At 36.0% G+C, this 7,201-nt stretch overlaps 1 non-coding gene across 1 annotated transcript; it reads left to right on the forward strand.

Moving 5' to 3' along the window:
* The first annotated feature begins 165 nt into the window (after window positions 1-165).
* TRNAV-AAC (transfer RNA valine (anticodon AAC)) lies at window positions 166-238 on the forward strand. Its single transcript has one exon. It is a non-coding gene; the product is annotated as a tRNA-Val (tRNA).
* The last annotated feature ends 6,963 nt before the right edge of the window (window positions 239-7,201 follow it).

The following is a 7,201-nucleotide window of genomic DNA, read 5'->3' on the forward strand; positions in this document are numbered from 1 at the left end:
GTTATTAATTTTGCAATACAATTAATGCAATACACACACTGTTTTGATAGTGACGATTGATAGTATGACGCACTTAATTGTTAATAACCTTCGATCATTTAACCTTATTATGACGACTTTTACATACATTAATTCTATGTCAAAATTTCACACTTACTCTCAATCGTTTCCGTGGTGTAGCGGTTATCACATCTGCCTAACACGCAGAAGGCCCCCGGTTCGATCCCGGGCGGAAACATAGTTTTTGTTTATTTTAATTTTTTTTTACTGTTACCAAATGTTTTTAATTTTTACGCTTTTCCAAACTTTATTCCATTTTTTTTTTATAATATCAATAAACAAACAAGCAGGACTTATTCATAGTAAACTGTACACAGAGCCATCTATTAACAACTTAGAAAACTACCTAAGACTAGTACGATGTAAAAAATGTGTTCATAGATGGTACTGTGTACAGTTACTTGCTTTCCACCGCTAGATGTCAGCATATATCTTGCCATTAGACGCTAGATGTCGCTGTGATGTCAATATACAAAGATAACAATAAAATTAAATGTTTATTCTATTATTACTTATTATTTATCGACTATAATATAGTTTTAGAAAAATACTATTTCACATATTTAGCAAGTTAAATGATTTTTACGGGATATAATTATTAATTTTACGTCGCGATTTATTTAGTCAATTGAGTAAATAAGAATAATGTGAATTATTATTTTTTTACAATATTATGAAAACAAACGAGCATGCAGTTCACCTGACAGTAATTTACTAACGCCCTTGGACATTTGTAATTAACCCCAGATAAGATTAGTTTCCTACCTGAGGTCGGCCAAAGATGCGCCGCTACCCCTGAGAACTAAGCTGGAATGCCTCGAAAAGTATGTCTCCCTTACCACACTTCAAACCAGAACACCGCTGCGCTTAACATTGCTATTATAAGGCAGAACTATAGAGGGTTCTACCACCTTCAAATATTTAAATAAATCATAAAAAATGCGACTTAATTTTCATATTGTAAATTTCATTCATAAAGTTTTACTAATAACCAAGAAAGGACGTCATTGTATATAAAATTGTATTGCAATTTCAATGCATAATGTATCCTTATCGTTCATCTATTTGCAGAGCAAACGCAAACTCAGTTTGCGTTGCATTTTCAGGAAAAAACATAAAAGATCATTGCACGATAAAAATGCAATGACTGATAAAAATGCAGGAATATAAGGTAATGCAATTATTTTTAACACATGAAGTTTATATGAACTGTAGATTAAGTAGTAAAATAGTTTTGAGTCAAGTAGAAAAATTGTTTTTAATTAGAAACACGCTTTCTACACTCACAGCCCTTGCATTGTGTTGTGTGTGCCATGAACACACAAAGATGAGTAGGTACACAAACACCGACACCCCGAAAAGATATCTAAATTCCTCATTCAGATATTGGTCTGGCCGGGGATCGAACCCGCATCAGACCGCTATGGTAACTGTTCTACGGCGCAGATCGTCGAGTTCGAGTTAGTTATAATATTTTTAATTGTACTTAAATACAATTGTTTGAGAACTATGCCATCTGGTCTTTCCGACCAAAAATAATAATGTATAAGGGAGAAAATTAAATAATTAAATCAAAATTGTTTTTTTTTTTTTGTGTAATTTAATGCAAGCTACATGTCAACGAAACAGTGGTTCTATAAGAAGAGTGCAAAATAAGGCTTAAGTTTGCTAGTTTTAAGAATTATTTATATTTAAAAAAAAAACTTTCTACATCATAGGTGAAAATATGTAGAAAACATAACCCAAATTTCTACTACACGGATTTTTATATTTGTCTTTAAAATTAGATTTATTCGTAATAATTTTAATCTATCTGAGGCCCCTGTGCGATGTTACAAAGACTTTTGCTTTTACTCTTGTACCTATGTTCCGTAAAAAAATATATGAAAGATCGCAAATGAAATTAGACGTTTCGGGAAGATTTGCGTGGTAGGCACTACCTTGTCCCGGGACCAGAATAGGGCTACTGTATCCCCAGCCTGTTGTAAGAGGCGACTAAATTGGGGCTCCGGGGTTGCGGGCGGCGAGAGTGGATCGAACCGTCTGGCAAGCGACCCCGGGAAGGACGGCGGTATGTGCGGTCGCATAGCATCGTGAACGCCAGACGGTGTGGCGAGCTGAACTCACCTGAACGGAGCCCGAAGGGGCAAGCCGTTCAGAGGACTCCGGTTGCGTTACGTTGAAGATCGCGGAATCCTATTAGCAACGCCGAGGACGGCCATCGGGGGTTTTAGTACAGTAAAAATCCCATATAACCCTGATTCGCTCCCATGGCACCGGGTACGTTTTGAAGGAGAAAAAAAGGCACTTCTGACCATTCACGGTCCTATGACAAAAATGTAATAATTGTTTATTCGTCAGAGGAACCGCATATAATTTTATACGTGTTCAGAAAAGGCTGTTATTTTGATATTAAAGACAAACACTTCGATTTTATTCGTACAAATGATGTTCAAAGGATCATGATCTTCACATATAAAGATAGTTATAGTAATGCATTATGAAGCAGATATTTTATCTCTACATCAAGCAAAAAATATAACCGATAGGTATCGCCCGATAAAAATGCATTGACTGATAAAAGTGCATTTCAGAGGTCAGCAAACTGCATTATGTGTTGAAGATTAACCAACTCAGATTATCAGGTCATTAACAGCGGAAATTATTTTTAACCGATTGTGGATGGTAATGTTTTAAAGCTTTTTTTATAAGGTATGACTAGCACGAGCATGCAGCCCACCTGATGGTAGTTACTACCGCCCATGGACATCTGTAATCAAGTCTATATGATTAGATTCCTACATTGAGGACAGAAGCGCCATTACCCCTGAGGACTAAGTTGGAACGCCTCGGAAAATATGTCTCCCTTACCAGAAAAATATGTCTTACCTTACCCTTCAAACCGAACACAGCAGCTTAACACTGCAGTTATGAGGTAGAAATAGATGTGGCGGTGGTGTCGCCGGAGTCGAAGCACAGAATTCTACCACCTTCAAACGCATGTATGTATGTCTTATTCTTTAGCAAGCCCTGCTGCCCAAACGGCTTAACGGATTTAAACATATGAGGTGTCGTTGGATTCGTCTAAATTGTGGGAGTGACATAGGCTTTATTTTTAAGTAGTCGGGTTTTTTCTGTACAGTGGACTATATCACTTACGAGCTTTTGCCCGCGGCTTCGCTCGCGTTACGAAGTAATATTTTCATCCCCTATTTTATCCCCTTAGGGGTAGAATTGATCAAAATTCTTTCTTAGTGAATGCCTACGTCATAACATCTACCTGCATGCCAAATTTCAACCCGATCCGTCCAGTGGTTTGGGCTGTGCGTTGATAGATCACTATGTCAGTCAGTCACCTTTGAGTTATATATATTTAGATAGGGGATTCTAAGGGTCGGTAATGGTGTCAAAGTGTCCTAGGTTATGAAGGTAGATCAGGAAATGATCGCCGATTCCTCTCGGTCTTCTTGCGTAAAAGTGGTTGCAATAAGAAATAGCTACAGGTTGATCAAAAAGTCTAAGCTAAAAACGCGAAATCTAAAAATCAAAAAGAGATTTTAAAAGCTTATAGTAATGGATATTGGATATCTTCACAGGAGATCTGAGTTTGAATAAAAATACGCTTGATATTTGAAACTATCTTTAAAAATAAATACTCACATCATAGCCCAATAAGAAGTTCAAAAAATATCCTTAAAAAACTGAATGGTAATTGAACTGGAGACCCTGCGCAAATCAGCATAGTAGACACTGATATAAGTATCACTGTCAAACCGTAATGTATAAAACTAAAAATAGTTATAAACAAATTTATAAGAAATAAGTGTGACAGTGGTACCAACACAATTGAATCACGAATAGCTCTACCACCATTAAATACCTTGTTATATAACACAGGAAAATGGTTTATCTATTACTTTAGTTATTGAACTAGAAACATACATATAGTTAGGTACAGTCAACCGTGTTATTAAATATTTTGTGAAAATAAATCAATATCCGCTAAAAATAAATAATATTTATATAACAAATGATATATAACAATATCTCACCGCAAAAAAACAACATACTGTATCTCAAACGTTCCGGTCTAGTTGACGATTGCAAATTTATATAACCCCCTGTAGCAATGTCTATGTTTTATGGCGATCGGATAGCCATTGCTCTATTACGTGTCACGCTTGTTGATAACAAAAAGTGTCAAAATTTTCAAGTCAGTTCCACTTGAGTACCGTTGGTCCCGTAACTTAGTTATTTTGCAATTTTACAATGATGAACATTGAACATATTTTTCGAATAACAGCAGGGCGTGACAAAGAATGAGTGATACAAATCGACTCCTCCTACATATAATATCGTAACTGCAAAATGACAACTTTACAGGAGAGCGTTTCAAAGTTTCGAATATGCTAAAATGTGCATTTCTTCATGTATCTCTATGAAATTTGGTATATAATTTTTATTTTATACGCTATATAACGTTACTAATGTCGATAAAACACATTAAAATAAGGCAATTTATGCAATAAAAACGAAACGGTACTTTTGTGGGTTACGATATTATACGTAGGAGGGGTCGATATATAGGCTCGAAAAACATTACCCTCCGCTGTTAGGTAAAAATAAGATATCCGTGCCTAGTATTCTAAATCAAATCAAATCAATTTTTTTTATTCAAAATAGGTTATTTACAGATCACTTTTTGAATGTCAATACATCTACCGCCACATCACAAGGTGTTTCGTTATGGAGAAGAAGCGGCGAAAGAAATTCCATAACACTCTTTAAAAATAATTTTACAGTGGTAAACTTAACCTATACATGTGAAGCTGAGCTACTTTAGACCACACCGTTTTATCAGTCAAATAATAATAGAACATTACATACGGAACCCTGAAAAATAAATGAGATAGTTTGTCACGGTCAAAGTTTCATTTCACTTCATTAACTCTTACATCAGACGGACCATCTCACAACGAACGCGGTTCCGCTACCTTGCACGCGTACACGGTAGACGGTTTTTTATGGTTCCGTGTCCACAGGGAAAAACGGAACCCTATTATGCAGCCTCCGCTGTCTGTCTGTCACAGAGCTCTCTCTCTCTCTTGAACCGTATAGATAGACTTGATTTTTTTACAGCGTATGTATAACGGTGGCCGCTGTAACAACAAATACGAAAAAATCATAAGCTTGAAGATAAACGGGGATCGCCGTACAAGAAACTGTATTGTTCTGCCTTTTTCGCTTTATCTATCGAACCATATATTAGAAATTATCTAATATATGGTTCGATAGATAAAGCGAAAAATACCAAAATTTATACAATCTATAGTATAATTTTTTGTACTTATTTCTATGTTTGCTGTGATAACAAATACTAAAAATAAATTATAAAAAAATCGGTGGTTCGGAACCGTATAGAGTTCGACCTGTATTAGGCCAGTATTTTTTTAAATGCAAAATAATTCCAGAAAAATGTTTCTTACAAAGAAACTTTGCGCAACTCGTCAATAGATGGCGTTACATGACCTATGTCGGACATCGCCGTGATTAACTTTTGAATTATTATTATACGTACAAACAGATATAAACTACAGTTTTGTAACATTTATAGCAAAAACATAATCTTCTTTTTTAAAACTGAAGTAAATCGAAAAATAGCGAGTTTAATAACTTTCATGCAAAATATAAGTTATATACCTAATTAACAAATATTAATATAAGTTTGTCGCAGACTGTACAATTTACCTACCCGTATAATTAATTTTTAATAAAACAATTATTACAGTAATATTTTATAATGCCATTTTTTTGGCATCACAGATTTCACTATTTCTGCCTATAACAGTGTTAAGCGCTCTTGTGTTCTGATTTCGAGGATGTGGTAAAAGAGATGTTTTCCGAGGCGTTCCAACTTAGTCCTAAGGGGTAGCTGAGCAATTGTAGTCGGTCATGGATGACATGTCTCCGTTACCACACCCGTCCAACCAGAACACAGCAGCGTTTAACACTGCTGTTATGAGGCAGAAATAGTGGCGGTGGCGCCGGAGTCGAACCACGAAGGTTTTCTACCAGCTACAAAAATGACAAAAAATTACCACCAGAGCACCTTTAAACATACAAAATAACAACAAACAAACACATGTCTTCAACGAATCTGATCTGAGTCAGCACCAGGCCACCAACAATGGTAAGGCGATGTCTTCTCAGAATGATGTTGAAGTGAATTTTTGTATGAATGGACCGATTTTCTTTATAAATTAGTCAGAGACCACCTACTGAGTTCTGTTCGCCTGGTACTTTAGATAAATTGCGATTTTTTTAAAAGGTGACAGCCGTCGTGGATTAACTATGGGGGCACTACTGTCACACCTTATTGCGAATTACTTAAAGATTGAGTCTTCATGGTTTTACTATGATGGCACCACCGTCACACCTGTTTTTGATGGTAAATGACAAACCATGTGCATCTTTACTCAACTGCAGATAATGGAGATTAGAGTACTACATGAAGTTGGCCACACATGCGTTGCTACCCCCTGACGATTGAGTTGGAACGCCTCGAATACGTATGTCTCCCTTACCACACCCTTTAAACAGAAAGACAGCAACGCTTAACATTGCTCTTATAAGATAGATATTGGTAACGGTGTTGCCTCTGGAGTCGAACCACGAAGGATTCTGGATATCTCTGTAAAAGTGATAACGATTAGACCAAACATTAAAATATCCGAAATGCAATTCCTATATGTTTTAATCTAAATAGGTACATATAATTCAAAGGTGAGACTGACATAGTGATCTATCAACGCCCAGCCCAAACCACTGGACGGATCGGGCTGAAATTTGGCATGCAGGTAGATGTTATGACGTAGGCATCCGCTAATAAAGGATTTTGACCAATTCTACCCACGAGGGGATAAAATAGGGGATGGAAATATTACTTCGTAACGCGAGCGAAGCCGCGGGCAAAAGCTCATTAAACTATAATACTGGTTTGATAAATTACTTTATAACAAAGATATCAATTTTAGTATCATAATTGAATTTTGTTGTTATCGAAACGATTTAGGTTCTTTCTAATAATAAAAAGTGTTCAAACAAAAAACTAATGAACTTGTAATTGTCACTGCATCTCATC

The sequence above is a fragment of the Epargyreus clarus genome, unplaced genomic scaffold, assembly GCF_041222505.1.
Source record: "Epargyreus clarus isolate Ecla_fem2 unplaced genomic scaffold, WU_Ecla_fem_2.2 ptg000035l, whole genome shotgun sequence".
Classification (NCBI taxonomy): Eukaryota; Metazoa; Arthropoda; class Insecta; order Lepidoptera; family Hesperiidae; genus Epargyreus; species Epargyreus clarus.